The sequence below is a fragment of the Tupaia chinensis genome, unplaced genomic scaffold (assembly GCF_000334495.1).
Source record: "Tupaia chinensis unplaced genomic scaffold, TupChi_1.0 Scaffold141414_1, whole genome shotgun sequence".
Lineage (NCBI taxonomy): Eukaryota > Metazoa > Chordata > Mammalia > Scandentia > Tupaiidae > Tupaia > Tupaia belangeri.
Window position 1 is genome coordinate 160,185 of NW_006201276.1, and position 10,117 is coordinate 170,301.

The 10,117-nt window shown below is 40.6% G+C and overlaps 1 pseudogene; it reads left to right on the plus strand.

Annotated features, from left to right (window-relative positions):
* The first annotated feature begins 379 nt into the window (after nt 1–379).
* Nucleotides 380–1,960, plus strand: LOC102487382 (dnaJ homolog subfamily C member 7 pseudogene; annotated as a pseudogene).
* The last annotated feature ends 8,157 nt before the right edge of the window (nt 1,961–10,117 follow it).

The window sequence follows — 10,117 nt, forward strand, 5'->3', positions numbered from 1 at the left end:
ATAAGAAAAATAAAATGGAACTAGAGGTGAGGTTAACATAAAATACAATTTATGGGGACCAATAGGTGATGTGGTGGTTAAGGTGTTGTACTCCCACATGGCTGACCATGGCTTGAGTCCCAGACCCAGCAGCTTGAAAATCACACTGGGCCTGTATGCGTGGGTGCCCAAATCGTGAGAGGAGAATGGAGAAGGGACTGTGGCATTGCCATCCCCTTGGGGGGTAATTTCTCCCTTTCTGTTTCTCGGTCTCTGTCTGGTGAGTGCATGCATCCTATGGCAAAAACATTTAAAAAAAAAAAACCTATGTCACACGTGTTAAAATATCATACTGTGCCTCCCTCCCACCTGGCTCTTTGGTCCCAGTGGTAAGGTGGTGGCTGTTGTGGAGTGTGATGTGGTAATGGTGGCATCGGAGCCTGAGCTGCTAGACAATGAAGAGGTGAAGAGGGAAGCAAAATCTTTCAAGGAACAGGGAAATGCATACTACGCCATGGAAGATTGCAATGAAACATATAACTATTACACAAAAGCCATAGATATGTGTTCTAAAAATGCTCGCTATTATGGTAATTGAGCAACTATGTTGATGATGCTTGGAAGGTTCCGGGAAGCTCTGGGAAAGGCACAGCAATCAGTGAGGTTGGATGACAGTTTTGTTGAAGGACATCTATGAGAGGGCAAGTGCCACCTCTCTCTAGGAAATGCCATGGCAGCATGTCAAAGTTTCCAGAGAGCCCTAGAACTGGATCACAAAAATGCCCAGGCACAACAGGAGTTCAAGAATGCTAATATAGTCATGGAATATGAGAAAATAGCAGAAATGGATTTTGAGAAGTGGGATTTTCAGAAGGTTGTTTTCTGCATGGACTGTACTCTGGAATTTGCTCCTGCCTGCCATCGCTTCAAAATCCTCAAAGCAGAATGTTTAGCAATGCTAGGTCATTATCCGGAAGCACAGTCTGTGGCCAGTGACATACTATGAATGGATTCTACCAATGCAGATTCTCTGTATGTATCAAGTATTTGCTTTTATTATGAAGATTGTATTGAGAAGGCAGTTCAGTTTTTTGTACAGGCTCTCAGGATGGCGCCTGATTATGAGAAAGCTTGTGTTGCTTGCAGAAATGTCAAAGCACTCAAAGCAAAGAAAGAAGATGGAAATAAAGCATTTAAGGAAGGAAATTATGAACTAGCATATGAATTGTACACAGAAGCCCTGGGGATAGACCCAAACAACATAAAAACAAATGCTAAACTCTACTGTAATCGGGATATGGTTAATTCCAAGCTTAGGAAACTAGATGATGCAATACAAGACTGCACAAATGCAGTGAAGCTCGATGAGACTTACATAAAAGCCTACTTGAAAAGAGCTCAGTGTTACATGGACATAGAGCAGTATGAAGAAGCAGTGCAGGACTACAGAAAAATGCATCAGATGGAGAAAACAAAAGAACACAAATAACTCCTTAAAAATGCACAACTGAAACTGAAGAAGAGTAAAAGGAAAGATTATTACAAGATTTTGGGAGTGGACAAGAATGGCTCTGAGGTTGAAATCAAGAAAGCTTATTGGAAAGAGGCCTTGATGCACCATCCAGATTGGCACAGTGTGCCAGTGCTGAGGTTCAGAAGGAGGAGGAGAAAAAGTTCAAGGAAGTCGTAGAGGCCTTTACTATCCTCTCCAATCCCCCCCAAAAAGACTCGCTATGACAGTGGAGAGGACCTGGAGGAGGAGGGCATGAATATTCGTGGTTTTGACGCAAACAATATCTTCAAGGCATTCTTCAGTGATCCTGGGGGCTTCAGCTTTGAAAAATCTGGTTCAGAGAGTTTATTTTTTTCAGTTTGGCTAATGAAGGGCAATCACCTACAACCCAGAAACTGCAGACTCTCTCAGTTTAATCTTGAATGCAGACACAGTTCTCCTCTCTTAATCAAGTCTCCATGTACTTAGAGCAGTTCTGTTTTCTCAGTTGAATATCCCATGTCTGTGTGAGTGGGTGAAGGAAAGGGAGCCAGCACCGAACACTGCGGGTAGAGGAGGGAAGCAGGTTGTGGACAGGGAAACAGCTTGTGAAGTTTTGTTTTACTGTTTAACTTTATTTAAAAAGACAAATAAAGAGAAAAACACATCATACAGTAACACATAAATACATATAAGTAGTATGTGTTGGTTAAAAATAAAATAAAACTACCGGACCACTAGATGGAGTAATGGAAGATGCTGTGTATGTATGCATCATTGGACTCCCACACGGTTTGAGTCCTGCACCTGGTGACTTGAAACTCATGTTGGTCACGTGTGTGTGTGCATGCGCAAAATCCTGAGAGGAGAATGGAAGAGAAGGGATTGTGGTGTGGCCATCCCCCTGGAGGGTGATTTCTCACTTTCTGTCTCTCTGTTGTATGCATGTGCCCTACAACAAAAATCTCTCTAAAAATAAATAAATAAATGAATACATAAAATAAAACTTGAAAAAAATTACAATCTATACACTCCTATTCGCTTGCTAGTGGTGGATGAAACATTTGGCTCCAAGCTTTCTAGTAGCCAATGCAAAAAGAGAAAGATAAGGGCATGATTCACTGAGACTATTCCTACAGAGCGATGTTCTTTTCCTAGAGCCATGTTCTTTACTCTACCAGTAGATGGCGAACATTCCATGCCATGAGATGAAAGCACAAGCTCTTTAACCAAGTGCTTCTAAACTGAGCCCAGTATCAGGAACCATTTATGTGTGTCTGGCTAAATACAGTCATCATTTAGTTCTTGGTGCAGCTTTGTAGAGAAGCTCTTACTATCCCCTTTAGAGATAAGGTTCAGAGGTAACATCTCTTGCTGAAGCTTGGATTCCAAAGTACCTCTGACTAGTCTCTCTTTTATCATACCAGCCTGTCAACCCGCTGTCACTTGGGAAACCTATGCAGGTTTCTTTTCCTAATTGGTGGAACTCTTGGGAAACAATCTCTGATGAGAGAGCTTTCCTACCGCTGTAGCCACAAAATGCAATAAAAGTCAGAGATAAATTTGGGGTTCTGACATTAAAGAACTGTTTCAGAATAGGAACATTACCAAATCTGCCTGCTTCTACTTTCTCTTCTATCAAATAGGAATAATAAAATTGGCTCCACTTCACTCTTAAGGTGGTGTGAGGATAGAAAGAGGAAAGAAATGTGAAAACACTCTACAAAGTAGTAAAACTCTCTCTATAAGAATAATGCATTAAACCCTACCATGAGATAAGTGCTGTGGTAATGCTATCAAGTGATACTATTCAAAGTTTGATTCATAGCCCGGTGTCAGTCCACAAGCTGTTTATTATCAATTCATAACAAACTGGGATAAAATTCAGAGTAAATGTCTTGAAACCTTAATGACAATTTAGCAGAGTAATTTTGTGTCTGTCGAATATAATCATAAAAGAATCAGCCTTGAATTTTGTATGTCTTTGTTATTTCATATTCCTAGTAATTAATTTTTTAGCAAGATTTTAAGAAATGTTTATTGGGTTGGGACCAGCAGGTGGCGTGGTAGTTGAGGCTCTGGACACTCCCACATGGCCGACCACGGTTTGGGTCACAGACCTGGTGGCTTGCTGTCTCTCTCTCTCTCTGTGTCTCTCTGTCTCTCTCTGGTCAAATTAAAATGAATGAATGAATAAATAAAATTAAATAAATTATTCTTTTTTAAAAAGAAAAAAATGTTTACTGGGACCAGCAAATAGCATAATGGTTATGTCACTGGACTCCCATGTAGTCAACTGCGGTTCGAGTCCCAGACCCAGTGGCTTGGAATTCATTCTGGGCATGTGTGCATGTGTGTCCAAAATCCCGAGAGGAGAATGGAGGAAAGGGGATTGTGGCATGGCCATACCCCTGGGGGATCATTTCTCACTTTCTGTCTGTCTCTCCAGTGAGCGCATGTGACCTGTAGCAAAATCTCTTTCTAAAAAAAAGTTCATTTATTTCTTTGAGTGAGAGAAAACGACACCTCAACAGGGTCCTCTTGCCACAATCCACTCCCAGCCTCAGTTAGCATAGATCATTGGCCTACTCAGGGAGATCTCCAGATGTGAACCCAGAATCTTTGCATGTGTATCAGCCTTGAAGAGCATCATGTTTTTCCACTGCAACACTGTCTATTTTTATTGTATTTTATAAAAGTATTGATACACAACAGATTAAGGAAAAATGGATCTTCCTCACATGTAGAAAAGCACAACTGTAATGAATATAAAGGGAACATAGGACATGGACCCAGTTTAAGCATCTCACTGTTCACTTCACTATGGTGAACACCATAGTGATTCTGAGAAACCACAACCACCAGTCTGTTGTGCTCTGGCTCCTTTATGGAACAAAAGTCTATACAGAGCTGGATGGATTTTGAGATAAGAAATCTGCAAATCTTCAAAATCAAACTCTAAGATCTGCCCCCTTATGATACAAGCAATTCTAATCTAGGTAGATTTACACTTCTCTCACATAGAGGACAATCTGTCACAGGATTTTTAAAAAATTTCTCATGAAAACAATCTATCAAAAATTACACTGGGCCCAACTTGAGAACAATAAAGAAAGGGTTTTTGTATAGACTCTAGTATATGCTCACAGACTAACTGGATCTTTCTTTGGCACTAAGAAGTAAGCTAACCACCTGGCTCTTCAATAAAAACACTCTTTTGGGGACCAGCAGTTAGCGTAATGGCTATGTCGCTGGACTCCCATGTAGTCGACCGCAGTTGGAGTCCCGGACCCGGTGGCTTAAACTCACACCAGGCACATGTGTGTGTGTGTCCAAGATCCCGAGAGGAGAATGGAGGAGAAGCGATTGCGGCATGGCCATCCCCGCGGGGGGTGATTTCTTGCTTTCTTTCTCTCTGTCTCTCTCTGTCTTTCTGGCAAGTGCATGCGCCCTATAGCAGAAACCTCTCAAACAAAACAAAACAAAACAAAACACAAAACAACAACAACAAAAACACTCTTCTTGATGGGGTACTCAAAAATTTTTTTTTTTGCCATGGGGCATATGTGTTCTTTGGAGAGAGGAAAACAGAGAAGGAAAGTGAGACATCACCCCCAAGGTGGGGGATGACCATGCCACAATCCTCTCTCCTCTGTACTCCTCTCGGGATTTGGGGCATACATGTACACACGCCTGGTATGTTTTTCAGGCCACTGGGTCTGGGACTCAAACTGTGGAGTTTGCCGTGTGGGACTCAGTGCCTTAACCACCATGCCACCAGCTGGCCCTATATTACTTTTTAAAATATATAATGGAATAGGCCATATACGTCCATTACACAAAATAAAGAAATTACACAGCTCTATATCTTGCTTTTCCACATAATGTACTGAGGAGAATTTTACATGTAAGTCTATGAGGAGCTTCCTCATTTTTTTCTCTCCATTATGTAGATGTACTACTATTGATTTGGCCAGTCCCCTAATGAGGAACATCTGGCCATTTCCCATCTTTTTTTATTATACACACTGCTACACTGAATAACTATGTACACACAACATTTTACATCTATGAAAATATAACTGGAGAAGAAATTCCTAGAAATGGGATTTTGGGATCAAAATCTCATACATTTCTAACTCTTATAATTACTGCAAAATTCCCAGTAGTGATTTGTGAGAGGACTCCCCACTCCTGCTTTGTCAACACAATGTATTATCAATATTTTCATACTTTGCCCATGTTTTCTCACTATAGTTTTCATTAGTATTTCTCCAAGTATTTATCCATTATTGGTATAGAAGCCATTTGTTAATTTTGATAGTCAGCTTTCTGGGTATAGGGCAATTACAAAAGATTTCAGACCACTCCATTATGAGAATTCCTCAACTTACTGTCTAAATCTATCCCCTGAGAATTTTGCTCATTTTCTTTTATTCTGTTCTTTTTTAATTTGTTTGTTTTTAGAACTATCCTAGGCACCACAGATATTTTATTTTAAAACTAGCATCCCTAGGGACTAGCACAGTGGCTGGGACAATAATAAGGACTCAATAAAATATGAAAAAAATAATTAAGAATACTAGAAACATTCACTCACTACTCTACATTTCAGTCTTTATGTGCAATGCCAATTTCAGCATGAAAGATAAAGCTGCTTTACACATGATAGTTTAGGTGTCATTATGATCTATTGCTCCGGAGGTTTTTCATTTGCAAAATTATTTCTAAAGTGCTACAGAGAAATTCACTCTTTCATTTCTCCCTTATAATTAACTTTTTCAAAGATTATTTCTTTCTTTCATGAGAGAAAGAGAAATACAAGCACCCTCAACAGGGTCTCATAACATGATCCTCTTCCTTACCAGACAGAATCATGGGCAAGCAGGTGGCTGACCAGAGAACTGAGCCTCAATCTTTCATATGGCCTCCAGCATTGAGGAGTGTTGCATTATCACTGTGCCACTGCAGCTGAGCCTATAATTAACTTTTAAGATCACATTGTGTTTACTCTTTGCTTTGTAAGACCTGCAGTGACTCTTGATCAACAGTCCAATGACCATCGTGGGAGGGAGGGGGGACATTCTTTCAATTTTTTCCAAGGGAGGGGGAGGAGAGCAAAGGAGTTGTTTATGTCGATTGATCTTCAGTCTGTGGACCATATCCATTCCTGACCATGTGCACACACATGTGGAAAACATGATTAAAGTTCTCTATGGTGTGGTCTGAGCCATAAGAAAGAAAATAGCATTAATAGTGGATCCACATCTCTTGATTAAACTGTTAACTTTGCTTCTGCACCACATTTTAACCACTTCACTTGGAAAAGTATTGCTGTTATAGACATGTATACTCACCACACAAAACTTGGGGATCCAAAGGCTTAGGAAGCCTTATTAATCATCATCAATAGTAATGGTAGGTAACATTTCTCTCTGTGTATTTAATTTTCCAGAGGGTACGTGCACTTGCCAGGCAGAAATTGAGATACAGAGAGAGAAGTAGAGGGAGAATGTATCCCTGCCATGAGGTATGGTCATGCCACAATTTTGTCTCCATTTATCCTGTCAAGATTTGTGGGATGCGTGTGCAAATGCCTGGCATGTTATTCAAGCCACTGGAGCTGGGATTTGAACCACACAGTTGGTCATATGAGATCTAGCCCCCTAAGGTCATAGAGCCGGTTCATTGCTAGCTAACATTTGTTGAGAGCTTAACCTGTTCTAACTGCTCTACATTTATTAATTCGCTTAATCTTATTATCTTATTTTGGAAATAAGAAACCTGGAAAAAAGGGTAAAATTTGGTAACTTGAATGAGGTGACACAGCTAGTAAGTATCTGAGTCTGATTGGCTTTGAGCCCAGGAAGTGTGGCTCCAGAGCTCACTTTCATAAATGGCTTTTAGGGTTTTGTTTTGTTTTTTTTTTTCAATTGCAAAGATAAAAATGTCCTTTTTCCTCCCTGAAATGTACATTTTTTGAAATGTGGTACTCACCTAGAACCCTCCAAGCTGCCAGCGGTCAGTGGTGACATCAAGTGGTTATCTGGGTATACTGCAACTCTCTCCAAGATTTCTGTAAACCGCCCCTTCCCAGGTCTGCTGAGTAAACAAAACTATACTCCAAATGAAGACTGGAGAGATGGCATCATGACAAGACTGCTTCCAACGAGACTACTGTCCTTCAACTGCATTTTTCCTGTATTAGGTAAAGCAGCATCTTTTCCAAAGTTAGCTTTTTTTTTTTTTTTTAAAAGCTCATTTCTGCCTCCCCAAATATTTTATTCCATTACCTACTTCCTCTTTTCTTGCCTCTACAATTTCCTTTTCACCAATGGCTCTTAGTTTTCAATCTACAAATAGACTCACGTTTCTTCTGTCCTGCATTGACAGAAAAAAAAATAAAAGCAAGCAAACAAATCCCTCCTTGAACAATTACTCCAGATTCTTTTATTTTCTTTTTTAAGAAGAATTCTAGTGATTGGATCGCCTTGCTCAAAAACCTCAATTGTTATCTCAGTCATTTTTTTTATTAAATACAAATGTAAGTCCAATATTCAGGATCCTCAAAAACTGAGTCCCAATTTACCTTCTGGTTATATTTATCAAACTTTCCTATGCTGCCCTACCCTAAGCCTCAATCACATAGGACTAGTCATAATCCTCGCAGATAATTTCCTTTCTGCATGTCTTTGCAGAAGTGTTACCTCTGCTTGGATTTACCTTTATTAGAGGAATGCCCTGATACTTTCTATTACAGTTTTCTGTGGCTATCCTGTGCATGATGAGTGTCTGAAGGAATGTTACCAAGTGTGAAAGTAAAATTTACTTCAGACAGAGAAAGCAAAAATCCAGCCTTTCATCAGGGCAGAATAATAGATACAGATAAAGCTAACTGCGAATTAAACAGAAAACAGTATTTCTCCCAAAGACATACTGCAGCTGTGTAGTGATAACATCCTCCTTTGAAGACGACTGTTTTTTATTCACTGAGAAACCTTGTTCCCTAAAATCATAGACTATCATAATTTTTGCTGCTTAAAATCACTTCAGTAAGAATAAAACATCTCACATTTGTCTGAAAGATAACAATTTTCTTTGGCAAAGAGGAGCCTTAATTTCCAACCCAGGTGCAGAACTTCAGATAAGGGGTATCTGGACACATTCCACATCTATGCTTTGTGGTTCCCAAGGAAATGGAACTGTGGGTTCATTTTGCAGTCCAGGCCTGATAGCGACCCTTCAAGTTTACCAAAACACTGCTTTGTTTAAAATTCATCTAAACTCTATTCTTCCTTCAAATACTAAAATGTATCTTTTTGTTTGAAAGAAACTCCCAGTTTCTTTGGTGTGCAGACTCCCTCATGCAATGGGTCAAAAACCTATGTTAGATTACAGATTTGTCCTTGGTGGCCTTACAATGGATTGGGCTAGGATACAAGGTATTGTTTCCCTGAATACTTAACTTTTCCAAACTAAGCATTCAAAATTGTCTACTACATCAGCTTCTGAATTAGAATACTTGGGCTCTAGTTTTAGATTATATTGGTTGATTATATAGGTTCCGTTCTCAGTTCTACCAATAACTAATTAACTAGATCTTTTTAGTAAGCAAATACACCCTACTTGGCCTAAGTTTTCTCTTCTGTAAGCTGAAGGGTGTTTTTTCCAGCCCTAGGGCAAGAGCTTGGGAGTCAGATAGACCCTAGGATGTTGGAATCTCAATTCTACCACTTACAGGTCTTAGGTCTTTTGCTTTCCTCAAGTCTGCTTTGTAACGATTAAAATGTAGGTAATACTGGTATCCGGAGTATAGATTTGTCAGTGTTGTTAAGAGGACCAAGTTGGTTGTTATAAGCATCATTGTATTTGATTACTGCTAGGATTTCCTATTCCCGCTATTATGTGAGCTCAGACTAGTTACTTAATCTTTCAGTGCTTCTGTAATCTCATGAGTAAAAACGGAGAAATAATGGTATATATCGCATGGGGTTAGCGTGAGCAGTAAATGAGATGAAAGGGCTTAAAAGTGTTTGGCATAGAATAAAAGACTCAAAATACATGTAAAATGTAAGCAGTATTAGATTTCTACTACTAACCATTTTGTAGGCCAGAAGCTCAGGATAAACAGTTTCATTCTAAGGATAAAACCTGGAAAAAACACACACACACACACACACAATACTTAAGTCTGGAAACAGTGAAACTTAATGGAAATTGCTTTCCAAACGCAAATGACACGCCCATTACTGAGTTAGGAACCGCCCAGTCCCATTAAACATGGCAGCGAGCAGGGCCGACCTACTGCGGTTGCGCAGGTTGAAACTCCTCCCAGCAGTTCCTCCCTGGCCCGCGTCCCGCCTTCCCAAGTTGGCTGAGGTGCCGGGTGAGGACCCACTGTGGCGCGCACGCGCAGACGCCGGATGGGCTGAGGCTGATACTTGCCAGGCGCCTGTCACATGAGCTGCGCGCCTGCTCCGCTCCCCCTCCTCGGTGGCGGGGCTGTGTGAATGAAGCTCTGCTGGCTACGTGGGGTGCTAGCTCAACTTGGTGTCCTGGACGCCAGAGCCGATCGAGCGCGCTGCCCACAGCGGCAACCACAGGCTCTGCCGCTCCTGACCTCGGCGACAGGTAAAAGCCAGTGGA